At 43.0% G+C, this 14,497-nt stretch overlaps 1 protein-coding gene across 1 annotated transcript in view; it reads right to left on the reverse strand.

Moving 5' to 3' along the window:
* Positions 1–14,497, reverse strand: part of NRDE2 (NRDE-2, necessary for RNA interference, domain containing) — a 766,517-nt gene that overhangs the window by 39,130 nt on the left and 712,890 nt on the right. The gene's annotated exons all lie outside the window — the stretch shown is intronic.

Here is a 14,497-nt window from a genome sequence, read left to right on the forward strand (position 1 = left end):
AGAGAGATTTAAGGTTCTGAGTTGGCTGTGCAGGATCTGATTGTTTTGTTGGGTCAGAAGATGAGGAATTTGAGGTAAAGTCCAGGCTGGACCTTGAGACAAGCTCTTTAGGATTGGGTACCAGTGCTGGCGTGGCCAGTCTGAGGCAATCAGAATCATTTTTGGCTTCTCTTGTCTGACCTTTAGGAGAACCTTGGGGAGGAGAGGTAGTGGAGGAAGGGCACAAACTGTCAGGGTTTTCCAGCTGAATGATAGAGCATCCACCTTCCATGCTTGTATATGATAAGTCCTTGTGCAGAATCTCTGTAGTTGGCAGTTGTGAGGGGAGGCAAATAGATCTATGTCTGGGCATCCCCATTTCCTTGTTATCATGCTGAAGACTTGTGGATCTAGTTTCCACTCGTGAGGGTCCATGAGGTTTCTGCTTAGTTCATCTGCCAGAGTGTTTGTCTTTCCTGGCAGGAATTGTGCCTGCAGATGTACTTGATAGGACAATGCTGTGTTCCACAAAGTCATGGCTTGCCTGCAGAGGGGGTAGGAATGTGTGCCCCCTTGCTTGTTTATGTACCACATGACTGTAGTATTGTCCGTCTTTAGCAATAGATGTCCTGGATGGAGTAGATCCTTGAAGGCTGTCAGGGCATTTTGTACAGCTAGCATCTCTTTTTGATTGATATGAAGATGCATTTGGCTTGCGGGCCATGTGCCCTGGATACATTTTCCGGCCATGTGTGACCCCCAGGCATAATCCGATGCATCTGTTGTTAGTGTCTGCCTGGCTGTGGGTAAAGTGAATGGCTGTCCCTTGTTGTGGTGACAGGCCAGTGCCCACCATCGAAACTCTTGTTGCAGGCAGGGAATGAGAGTAATTATTGTTTCCAGGCTGTGGCAATGTTAAGTCCAAACACTTTTTAGATACCATTGTAACTTCCTCATATGCAGTCTTGCATATGGAATTAGCAGGATGCAGGATGCCATGAAGCCCAAAGCCTGCAGAATTTTTCTTGCAGGTAACTGGGTCTTTGTTGCCATCATTTGGTAGTAATGAGTCAGTTGCCTTTGCTTGTCTGGCGTGAGATAAGCCATCTGGGCAGTTGTATTTAAGCTTGCACCCAGGAATATTATCTCTTGAGAGAGCACTAGTTTTGATTTCTTTTCGTTTACTGCGTACCCTAGGCAAATTAGTAATCTTTTTACAAACGCCAGATGCTTTAGTAGAATGTCCTTGCTCTCTACTTGAATAAGGCAGTCGTCCAAGTAGGGATATATTTGAATTCCTTTTTGTCTGCAAAATGCAATTACTGGTGCCAGGCATTTTGTGAAGACCCTGGGTGCAGTAGATAAGCCAAAGGGCAGTGCACAAAATTGGTAGTGCATTGAGCCAGCTATGAATCTGAGGTATCTTCTGCAAGATTGTCTGATTTGGACATAAAGGTATGCCTCTTTGAGGTCCAAAGTAACGAGCCAAGCCTTCTTGCCCAGAATGGGTAGAAGTTGCTGCAGTGTCAACATTTTGAATTTTGGAACGTCCAGAAAAGTATTTAGAGTAGACGGGTCCAGTATTGGTCTCCAGGCTTTGTCCTTTCTGGGTACCAAGAAAAGTCTTGAGTAAAATCCTTGCCCCTGCTCTTGCTGTGGAACTCTTTCAATAGCCCTCATGTCCATGAGAGATTAAATTTACTTTTGTGCCTCTACCCACTGATTGTGTGGCAGGTCTGGCATACCTTTGGCCCTTGGGAGGGTGTGAAAGTGGAACCTGTAGCCCTGAGAAACAATATTCAGTACCCACTTGTCCTGGGTGATCATGTGCCAATTTTTTCAGAAAAGTGCTAGTTTTCCCCCTAAGGGTGCTGCCAAAAGGTAAGTGCTTGGCATTGGTAGTGTGAAATCATTGGGACTGTTTCCTATATGGTTGTGATTTGTCTTCTCCGTCTTTGGAGGCTGAAGCACCCCATTGTTTAGGCCTGTATGAGCCTTGGGGCTGAGATCTGCCTCTAGGGCATCTGTATCTGCCTCTTTGAGGCCTGTCTGATACTGGAAAGGACCAATTTTTAGAAGGCCAGTTCCTGCTAAATCTGGGTGGCTGAACCTGTAAGAAATCCTTTACTGTCTGCATTGATTTCGCTTTACCCTCCATTTTCTTTAACACCTCTTCTGCCTTAACACCAAACAAAGTATCATGCTGTAATGGAGCATCCAATAATTTTGCTTTAACATGATCAGGCAGACTCTGTTCTTTTAACCAAGCATGCCTAAGAATGACAGAACCTGTAACTGCGGCCCTGCAAGAAGCCTCTAGTGAATCAAAACCACATTGCAAAGTATGCTTTCCCATTTGTTCAGCTGCATGCAATAAATCCTGCATTTCCTTGTTTTCAGGGCATTCAGAGTTTGTCAGCATTTTCTGTTTTAGCAGAGACATTAGGTATTGCTGATATTTAAGCATGTGAACCTGACAGTTTAAAGCCCTTACAGCTAAAGTAGCAGAGGTGTAAACTTTTTTCCCCATCTGATCAGTGCTCTAGAATCCCTATCAGAGGGAACAGGGTTTTTTGCAGTGGAAGCCTTGACCCCTTTGGGACCCTGAGATATAGTTTCCGGGTCAGCGGCAGGGTTTTTATAAAGACATTTTTGTGAATCTGGAACCCTGTAGTACCTATCTGGCTTAACTGGTGCAGGGGGTAAAGAATCAGGAGACAGACTGGACTCAGAAAATACATCATCTACAATGTCTAGCACAGGAGGAATAGCAAGAGGTCTGTGTTGAGGCAATAAAAAAAATTCTCTGTGCCTTTTCTTGGATTCTGAATAATCTTGGCTCTCCCAGTGGAAATGCTCCCTCATGGTGTGCAGGGTTTCCCCAAAAGAGTAGTCCTCAGGAGGAGAGGCTGAAGGGATAGATTCTTCAGCATCTGAGTCCTCATAGGGAGGAAGAGAATATTCCTGTTCTGAAGAGGAATCAGAAGAAATAGAAACCTGGTTAGAGGAATCATAGTCAGTGTCTTGCCTAGGCCTTTTATCAGGAGGGGGATGGGAACCCCTGATCAAAGTAATTAGGTCCTCGGCCATTTTAAGCATCTGTTTCTTAGGCATGGATAACTGTCCAGGACAATGCTGTACTTGTTTGTCTTTAAAGGTGTTTTAGACTTTGCCTTGGCTGCTGAAGTGGTCTTGATAGTAAGTTGTGTAGGTCTGAAAACACCCTCAGAAGCCGATGCCTCAGCGGCTCCGGACCCATCTGAGGGAATAGTTTCCGTAGGCCCAATACCTTGAGTTTCCAGAGGCCTAGTTGTCTCCACGTGGGAGTCGGAGGCGGCCTGTGGCTCTGAGGTAGTGGGTGTCAGGGGGCTGAGAAAGCGCCTCACTGAGAACCGCCAAACCGGCGACTGGCCTAGAAGAGGTTTCGTCGTCAGTTTTGGACCTCGGATGCCTGTCCTTTTCTTTTTCCTTGCGCTTTTTATGAACTCTGGCAGTCAGTTGTTCCAACGGCATTATATAGTTAAACCTTCGGCCAAAGTAATGTAAAGCAAAATTGAACCGGCGCTTAATAGTGCGTTGGTTAAATCTAGCACAAAACCGACAACTAGCAACGTCGTGGTCAGGGCCTAGGCAAGGAATACAGTAAGAATGAAAATCCTTATGAGGTATTTGCTTCCCACAAGAAATACAATTGTTAACCTTTACTGACATCGGTCTGGAGCAAGAAAAAGTTTCCCCAACGGGGTACTTAGCTTTATTGAAGACTTCGGATATGAAATTCAATTTAAAAAATCTCAGGAGTCGGCCGACCGGCACTTGCGAACTGCTGTTGCTTCGGGCACCGCGCGGCAAGAAAGACAGAAGAAAATGGCGTCAGCTGCATCTTATATACCCCTGGTGCACTGACGCCAGGGAAGAGGCGACAGCAACCGACGCCGGACCAGGACTTTGGAATTCAGGCCGACTGCGGGTAGCCTGCCAGCAGGATAACCCAAGTGTAATGACTGCGACAGTGAAACACAATGAACATCTGAAATGGTGAATGGAGACACAAGTTGTAGATGTTAGTCTGAGTGCATGGAAATGTGTGTGTGTGTGTGTGTGTGTGTGTGTGTGTGTGTGTGTGTGTGTGTGTGTGTGTGTGTGTGATCTGAACTTATGTTGGGTATACCTGGCAGAATCTGGATGGCAGCAGATATAAAAATCACCCACTGTGACCTACTGGGTGTTGGCGGGTTTCTTCTGCTTCCTAGAAAAGACGTTTTGAGTATACCTATGTTATTATCTTCATTTAGTATGGGGGTTAATGAGATCACTTCACTTTTTTGGTATCACCCAACTATCTGACCTCTGTGGGATACTGTCTTATCACTCATTGTCACCAGGGGGATGAATAAACACCGTCTGTGAATAAGAACTGTGTTCCTAATGTGGTCTAATTATAAACAGTGTCTGCAAATTAGAACTGTGTTCCTAATGTGGTGTAATTATAAACACTGTTTGCGAATTAGAAAGTACAGTTGTGTACATTTACCATAAATGCAGATGTTCAAGTGTATTCACTGTTGCAGTCATTACATTTGGGTAATCAGCTGGCAGGTTGCCCTCAGTTGGCCTGATTAACAAAGTCTTGGGTCCTGCGTCGGTTGCTGTCCCTTCTTCCATGATGTCAGGTCGTCAGGGGTATAAAACATGCAGCCGACGCCATTACATCAGTTTTTCTTGCGCCAGATGTCAGGTGACCCCCAAATGGGGAGCAAAAAATAAAAAAATAAATAAATATATATATATATATATATATATATATATATATAATATAATTGAAAACACAAAAATATACCTCCAACCAAAAAGGCTTTTAAGCATAGTGAAAGAAAGTAGAGGTATAGTAGGAGAAAAGACAGGGGGCTGGAGGGAGGGTAACCAGGACTGCAACAGAGAATACACTTGAATATCTACATTTATGGTAAGTGTACACAACTGTACTATGTTCTTCGTGTTTCACTGTTGCAGTCATTATATTTGGGTAGATTCCCAAAGTTATGGTTGGGAGGATGGATTTATACAGAATTAGGACCAGCTATAAGGCCCTGCAGAACAGCAGTGGCAAAGTCAGCTCTGGATTTAGAAAAAATTGGTAAGTGATAATGTTTGGTGAAAATATGAACTGAACTCCAGGTAGCAGCTTCTAGAATATCCCTGGTAGGAACACCTCTGAGAAAGGCTGCAGAAGTCGATGCAGCCCTGGTGGAATGAGATCTGATCCCCTGGGGGATAGGTTTTCCATGGTGCTTATGGCAGAAATGAATGCAATGACTTATCCATTTAGAAAAGGTTTGTTTTGAAACAGCCTTCCCCTCTGCCTCTGCAGCAAATGCTACCAGCAGTTGTTCAGATTTTCTTTGAGATTTAGTCCTGTCCAAGTAGAATCTAAGTTGTCTGTGTACATCCAATGAATGCAGAATCCGCTCCCCTTTGTTCTGTGGATTGGGAAAGAAAGTTGGCAAATGAATGGACTGATTAAGAGCCACACTGGATACCACCTTAGGCATGAAGGATGGATTAGTCCTGAGTAATACCCTGTCCACATGAAAGATGATGAAAGGCTCCACAGCCATCAGGGCCTGAAATTCAGATATCCTTCTAGCTGAAGTGATTGCTAAAAGGAAGGCTGTTTTGCAAGAAAGAAATTTTAAGTCTGCAGTAGCAGCTGGCTCGAAAGGAGGTAGAGCGAGTTTCTCCAATACAAAGTTAAGGTCCCAGGCAGGGGTTGGAGCTCTCCTGGGCGGTCTCAAGTTTTTGGCCCCTCTGAGGTACTGCTTCAGCAGAGGATGAGAGAATAGGGGAGGTTCTGTGTTGTAATGGCTGAGGCATGGATTTTAATGGAGGAAAAGGACAGGCCCTTGTGAAGCATCTCAGTTAAGTATTGCAAAATCTGAGGTAAATTGGGTGCTGCTGTGCTCATCCCTTGAGATTGATTCCAGGCACAGAATCCTTTCCATTTGTCAGCATAAGATTTTCTAGTACTAGGTCTTCTCGCCTCCAAAATGACACCCATCACAGGTTTACTGAGGGATGCAAAGGGGAATTTAAGTGATTAGCAAAGCTGCAAGATTCAATGTTGGGAGCTGAGGGTGCAGGATTTGATTCTCCTGCTGAGACAGTAAGGAAGGTGTCTGAGGCAGGCGCCATGGAGAAATTTGTGACACACTGCGCAGGAGTGGGTACCAGTGTTGGCGTGGCCAGTCTGGAGCAATAAAAATTATTTTTGGTTTGTCCTTTTTGGCTTTTCGCAGAACTTTGGAGAGCAGAGGCAGAGGGGGAAAGGCATAGACTGATAGGTTTTTCCAGCTGAAGGACAGGACATCCACCTTTCAGGCTTTTTTGTGAGGAGTTTTTGTGCAAAATCTGTTCAACTGGTAGTTCTGGGGTGAGGCAAAAAGATCTATGTCTGGGCTCCCCCATTTGCTTGTCAACATATTGAAAATCCGTGGTTCCATTTTCCATTTGTGTGGATCCATGAGATTTCTGCTTAGGTCGTCTGCCAGAATATTCAGCTTTCCTGGCAGGAAGTGAGCTTGTAGTTGCACTTGGTAGCTCAAGGCCGTGTTCCACAATGCATGGCTAGTCTGCAGAGGGGGTAGGAATGTGTACCCCCCTGCTTGTTTATGTACCACATAACTGTGGTGTTGTCTGTCTTTACCAGTAGTTGTCCTGGATGAAGGTAGTCCTTGAAGGCTGTCAGAGCATTCTGTAAAGCTAGCATTTCTTTTTGATTGAAATGTAGGTGCATTTGATTTGGCTTCATTTTCCCTGAATGCACTTCCCTGCCAGAAGAGTCCCACATGCATAGTCTGATGCATCTGTAGTTAGGGTTTGGGCGGCAGGGGGTGGTGTGAATGGCAGTCCCTTGTTTTGGTGGCAGGCCTCTGCCCACCATAAGAACTCCAGGTGTAGGCAAGGTACGATAGGAATCATTGTTTCCAGGCTGTGACAATGTTGATTCCATAAACTTAAGTACCACTGAAGTTTCCTCATATGCAGTTTTGCATATGGAATTAGAAGAATGCAGGAGGCCACGAACCCCAAGGCTTGCAGTATTTGTCTTGCAGATAGCAGGGTTTTTGTGGCCACCTGTTTGAAGTAAATCACCAAACTAATTTGATTTTCTGGCATGAGGAAAGTCATCTGGGCAGTTGTATTCAAGCTTGCACCCAGCAGTGTAAGTTTCTGAGAGGGTACCAGCTGTGATTTTTTTTTCGTTTATGGTGTACCCTAGACAAGTTAGAACCCTTTTTACAAACGCCAGATGTTTTAAAAGTATGACCTGGTTTTCTGCCTGAATTAGACAATCGTCCAGGTATGGATATATTTTAATATTTCTTTGCCTGCAAAATGCAATTACTGAAGCCAGGCACTTTGTGAATACCCTGGGTGCAGTAGACAAGCCAAAGGGCAGTGCAGAGAACTGATAATGCAAGTAGCCTGCTTTGAAGCGTAGGTATCTTCTGCAAGATTCCCTGATTGGGATATGCAAGTAAGCCTCTTTTAAATCTAGAGTTGCCAACCAGGCATCCTTGCCTAGCATATGAAGTAACTGGTGAAGAGTCAACATCTTGAATTTTGGAATGTCCAGAAAGGTGTTTAGAGTAGACAGGTCCAGGATTGGATGTTAAGATTTGTCTTTTCTGGGTACCAGGAAAAGCCTGGAATAGAAACCTTGTCCCTTTTCCTCTTCTGGTACCGGCTGAATAGCCCCCATGTTTAGGAGGGAAATTACTTGTTTCTGAGCCTCTGCCCACTGATTTGGGGGCAGGTCTGGCCACCCATTTGGGGTTGGCAACGTGTGGAAATGAAATCTGTATCCCTGGGACACTATATTTAAAACCCATTTGTCCTGGGTTATAAACTGCCAGTTTTTTGCATGAAGAGCAATTTTTCCTCCCAAAGGGGCGGCTAAAAGGTAAGTGCTTGGTAATTTTAAAGGAAAGTCATTGAGACTGTTTACCATAGGGTGGTGTCTTGTTATTTCCAGATTTGGAAGTGGAAGCACCCAATTTCTTAGTTCTGGAAGTCCCTTGGGACTGAAACCTGGTGCTTTTGGTGTGTCTGGGTTTGGCTGGAGTGGATCTGGAAGGAGCTGGAAAGGACCAGTTCTTAGTAGGCCAGTGCCTACTAAATCTTGGAGGTTGCACTTGTAAGAAATCTTTCACAGTTTGCATAGATTTAGTTTTATCTTCCATCTTTTTTAGAACTTCTTCAGCCTTATCGCCAAACAGACTATCCTGATGCAAAGGAGCATCCAACAATTTTGGTTTAACATAATCAGGCAGAGATTGCTCCTTAAGCCAAGCATGCCTTCTAAGCACTGACCCAGTAACAGCAGCCCTACAAGAAGCCTCTAAAGAATCAAAACTACATTGTAAAGTATGTTTTCCAACTTGTTCAGCTGAATGCAATAAATCCTGTAAATCTTTATTTTTCCACACAGTCAGAAATCAACATCATTTTCTGTTTAAGCAGTCCCATGGTATGCTGTTGATATTTAAGCATATGAAATTGACAGTTTAAAGTCCTGATGCATATGAGAGACATTAAAAATAAAAAAGACACAAATGCATTATTTAGACATGTTGACAAAAATATTGGGCATAGATCTGGGTACTTTGTTACTGACCAACTTAAGAAGGATGATACAGTGCTTTAATTGTGGAAGAACATCTACTAGTTAGGGAGTTGAAATGGTAGCTCAAGCTCAATGCTTTAGTTGAACCTGGACTAAATGATGTTATGTTCCATTTCATCCATTTTATTTTTAAAGAATTTAGAATGTTAGCATGTATATTTAACATGTGGAAGTGTATTACATTTGCAGTTCAAATTTCTTAGTTTTTAAGTATATTAGTATTAGATTAATTGTTTAGTTGTCATGTGATTATTTTAATTGCTTTTTAAGTTAATTGACTGGGCTGTTTTTTTTAGTTCTGAAGATGTCCTGACTGATGAAAGGGCTAAACTCTTTACAGTTTTTACTTTCAACAGTATTGTTGCTGTTTTTGTGGATATTAAAGCAGTTTTACTGGCTTTCGGCTCTGTTTCTGGTTACTAATTATCATTTATGTTTTGACTCTGGAATGCCTAGCTGGCCAAGACACATTTTTTGTTTCTTGCAGAGCAGCATGTGGAAAACAACAAATGCAAAATAAGCTATATGGAAAACAACGTATGCAGCAAAAATAACTTTGGAAATGCTGTGCACAATAAATTCAACAAGGCTAGAGAACTCTTAAAATGAAGACCAACAGCACACCACTTTTCTATTACACTACATTTTTAAAAGTTGCTACTGTTATTTTACTGAACAGGTGTATTGCAGTCTTGATGGGTTTTGTGATGCAAGATGTTTAGAGTCTAAGGATCCAAATGCTTTTAATAAATGATTCATCCTCATCTTGCAATTGCATATCACAAGATATAGACAACATTTTCAGTGCTTTTCGCATCAAAGGGTAAAGGCAAAATGACACATAAAAGCACACTACTACACTTCAGTAACAAAACAGCTGTTTGCGAAACAGAAGCACCTCAACTGAAGTTGCAACAAAAGTATTTCAAATTAGCTGTCAAGAAGATAACTAACAGAATAAGTAAATCATCTGTTAGATTAACAAGAAGACAACCAATTCACTCCAAATGAGGGAGAAAGCACTACTGTTGCATCAAAAAACAAGTGTAATTATTTTTTGTATGTTGTTTATGTCCCAACCTGTCAACCATCAGCCCCCTCTACTACAAATCTCAGTCCATTAATTTTCGATTAGTGACAAATCATCATTGACTCAGGTAAAAGACAATGGCAGGAAGCCATCACCCAGACACAGAGGAGGGCTACTGTGCCACACGCATCCACAAACATCGGTCTTACTTTGGTTGGTCAAGGAACCCAGAAGGGAGGGCCTCTGTCAACAGTTATCTCTCCCTGCCTCAGCCATCAGTGTTGCCACTTCTCCCGGTTTGTTCAGGGGTTGACAAATGGAAGCCCTTCTTTACATGGATGGCTACAGCATTTCTGCTAAGTCTTAACCCCAACCTATGTGGCTAATGTTAACACCTGCATCACTACTGAGCGATGCTATCTCTTCCACTTGTATGAATGATTCCAGACATGCACTAATGAAAGCCACCATCGCTGGGTTGGCAGTGCAAAGCTCACATCAACAGAACTGGCTGTTTTTGATGGAGCACAACCTTCCTCTTGCATGGAAATGATCAGCTGTCCCAAACCATCACTTCCTCCCACAGGAGGATTGAGTCTGCATCAGCCAGGAGCGGCCTTAGGTCAACTGGTGCCCTAGGCAAAAGGGCTCCACGGTGCCCCCCCACCACACCACCTGGTGCCCCCATCTCTCCATGCCACTAAATTAAGTTGGGTCATCTAGGTCATAGTCAAGGCCTTATTCTTCTGTACCACAGAGCTAGGCTACAACTGTAATTTTAGCTAAAATGAGTTCTTTAAGAAGGCTGACACATTTAATCAAAGTTCAGGTAGCACTACAGCTGCAGCTCCAGTCACTCCCCTGCTAATGTAAACTAATAAGAGCTTTTCTTCTTTTTTGCCTCCATCGATCTTCAGGTCCAAATGACTCTCTTTAAAAGCTGGTGAAGGAGATGTCATACGTTAGCTGCAGAAATTATTTATTTTGTTATGCACAGGAATGACAACTTGGGAAACATAATGAGTGCCCTACTCGCACAAGCATGCAATGTGACTCTATGCATGTCCTCCACTCTCTCATGCAAAGAAACACTGCAAGTCTGCATACTGTTATGGCAAACACATCAGGAACCCCTATGTCAAGCAACTGCTACTGGGGGCCTGAGTGGTGGCATACTCCACCCCCCCAAAGCATGGAAACTGTACATAAGAACACTGGTATAAAACCTGGTTGGTCGCTATCAGTTCAGTTTAGCCATGAAATCAATTCTGTCTTCAGATACAACTGTTATAAGTCAGACTTTGGAATTCATTTGTGGGAGGGGGGGGGGTTACACTACTACAAATTTAACTAGGTAAGTCTTGAAGTTTGCAGGGTCAACATGAAGGTTTTTCAAAGACTGAGAAAGAATAAGCCGAAACAGAAATTTCATCGCAGTAAGCAAGGAAGGGATCATTCTTCTACTGATGCAGCAAGACAATGAAGAAAAAAATAATTAGCTGTGAGAAAAAGTGATAATCTCAGGTCATTTATCATCCAAACTAAGCAAAACCACTCAAAAGCAGCAAATAGATGAAAGAAGCATGCAGAACAGACCACCAGCAAAATCCAAGTTTATTTAAGCACTTTTCGTCAAGTTTCAGACTTCATCAGAATCACCCAAACTATGGAAGGAATGCTGTTTAGAAGAAACAGAAACAGAAAATACTACCTCAAGCTATATATATCTCTACCAGTGTATCAAATTTTGTTTGGGAGGGGGGCTTTTTTTTTGCTTCCTGTCCTAATGACCACCACGCCTCCACACCTCTGATTGCTCTATTAACCCATTCATTCCCCAAGTAGGCAGAGCACATTTGCTTTTTCCAGAGGCAACAGCCAAGCAATGGAAAGTGGCACTATTATCCACTGAGAGCTGGGGCTTTGCTTGTTGGCTCCTAACCCCAAACTGCATGTGCAGTAAACCACTCTGCAAGGTTTGGCATGCAAGGTGTGTCAATGAAGGTATGTCACTCATTTCCGTGCAACTGATGTAACAATTTGGGACCTGGTCCCCTTGAAGCCAGTGCTCCTATGAAGTCTCCAGTCTCCAGCAGAGAGTCTAGTATGGAACTATCCATCCCCATCCCCAGCCACTCTTTTCTTTTCCATGCCAACTCCAGTGGTCACCCAAACCACTAACTGAGCAAGAAGTCCACCAGTGAAACTGTAAAATGCCCAGACAGATATCTAAAGAGAAGTCACAACAATCATTCATTCAGTATGCTACAGAATCAGAGCATCCAGAGAAATTGCTGACTTTCCTTGAAAATGAAGTTTTATCTAAAGGTGCATCAGCTAAGACAGCAGAACTATTATTCTCACAATTTTAAAGATAGGAAGACTGACCTCAATTCAGAAAAATTATTGCTGCCAACAGTATTTGGACAAAGCTGTGTATCCAACAGTAAACAACAATAATCTGCAATTCAGTGACAGATAAAGCTGCAATAACCAACACCTCATTAACACTTCTCTGAATCATACACTACACTGTTAGACCCTACTGTGTTATTATTTCCACTATTAGTGTGTAAAACACAGCTGTACAAGCACCTTCAAAAACACACACATAAACACACATGGGCACCCATGCATTCACACACACACGGACGGACACACAGATGGACAGACACACACACACACACACACACACACACACACACACACACACACACACACACACACACACAGTCTTCAAGAAGGAAAGCAAAGGGTGGGAGCCATGCTGCTAGAGAGAAAGGGCAGAATGTGAGTGAACATACACCTGAACAGACAAAGAGAAAGTTCAGAAGGAAGCTATAGTTGTGCAAGTCCTACTTATCTGTAACTGTAGATGTTTGTAAAATACACTGTTTACCGATATTCGGGTAGAAGTGTACTGCTACCCTTCCTCTGGCAGCCTATCAAAGTTCTGAGTCTATTCTACTCGCTGCCTGTGGGTGTGATGGACCGATCTCCTCGCTGCACAGGGACTGCCTTACAGACCAGCAGACAGGCACCCCTTGCATCAGTTTACCACTGTCATCTCAGTGTATAAGGATCTAATTAGCTGCTGTACACAACACAATCAGCATCAAGTGCAGCATTCAAAATCTCATTATTTAATTCATCAGAAAAGTTTAGACTGTGCAACCGAGCATACCTCCTTACCACAACTGATGTCACTGCATTTCTAGTCACAGTATTGGCCCCCTCCAAGGCACCCTTTAAAGCATGTTTAGACAACTGAGAAACACTGGAAACCATCTCTTTCACATAGTCTTTCTGCTCTGCTGGTAATGATGCAGCAAACTCGTCTAAACTACACAAACACCTTAACACAAACTTCTACATAAACCACTGGTAATTAAACACCGTAAAAGCTACTGTGCTGGACTTTGCCAGCATCTTTTCCTGGGATTCTAGTCACTTGTCTAGTTTGTCTTGAGGGACTGGGCTTGAGGAAGACGCAGTCTTTTAAGAAAGTTGGTGACAAAAGCAGGTTCTGTAGACAAGAGGACTTGGAGGGCAAGCACATCCTGCATATCTTAAACACTTTATTAGAAAGAGGCTCATTCAGCAAAGGAGAAGTGCAATCTTTCTTAAAAACATCCTCCAATGCTGGGATCAAGAGCAGGAAGGTCACTATGACTGGGGCCTCGTCCTCCAAAAGATCATATATAATGCTGATCTCAGGGATAGCTGATGGTTGCTCCAAATGAATACATCCCTAAGTACAGCCAGCATATGGGAAAAGTAAAACATTTGATTTGGGTTTCTGAACTTCTTCATCCTTGGAAGAGACTGATCAGACACAGTGACACTTCCAAAACCTCATATTCCCGATCCCTTTCAAATTCAGGATCCTTGAATTGGGGTGGGTGAGTGCCAGTGCTGCTCATAACTCGTGTTTGTATCCTTTAATCCATGGCCTGAATAATGGACCTACTCACAGCAACCAGCTCAGGTGAAAATACATTTAGAGACTGCCACCCTACAACAGAGTGGGTCTTCTGTCTGTTTTTTGTATGCACTACACTAGTGGGAGAATCTCCAGGGGTGATAGATATATCAACACCGTCAACAGATTCTGCACCCATGACTCCTCTGCACCTAAAGAGTTAGGTTTTACCGCACCTGAACCAGGCTTTGGTACAGCCCCAGAGGACATGTCTGACCCTTGTGTCTTGTACAGTTGTGGTACTAACACCACACTAGGAGACATGTTGGCAAAATAAGACAAGTGGTCCAATAGCCTGTCCAAGGCTACTGTGGGATCACAAGCCATAGGGTGAGGCATATTCCTTGACTAACTTCTATGTTTTTAGGTGCACAAGAAGCAGGTGGTGTGCTTGTTTGTATATGTGGTGGGGCACTGTATCAGAGTCCATCAAGTCTGCGGAAAAAAAACATAGCCAGCGCAACACCAAATAAAGGCTGCAGGGTCAGTAAAAAAATGGATAAATCCCACTATTCTCCCTCTAAATAGCAATATGAAGTCTATTTCTGTAGAGATACTATTCTGAACACTGCACTGAATAAAAAGACAGTAATTTCACAAAGCACAAAATCTGTGTTGCAGAAGTCCTACAATTTTAATAAAAAAAGGCTACCTTTAGACACAGATGATTAGAAACAGCCTAAAATAGCCTTAGACAAGGAAACATTAAAAAAAAAAAACTCCTGTCAAAAATATTTAGAATATAAAATAGCAATAACATCTCAATTTAAATGAAAAAAAATAGTTTAAAATGTGGTAAACCTGATCAATAACCTGAAAA

This window comes from Protopterus annectens, chromosome 6.part0 (assembly GCF_019279795.1).
Source record: "Protopterus annectens isolate FY-2018-M chromosome 6.part0, PAN1.0, whole genome shotgun sequence".
Lineage (NCBI taxonomy): Eukaryota > Metazoa > Chordata > Ceratodontiformes > Protopteridae > Protopterus > Protopterus annectens.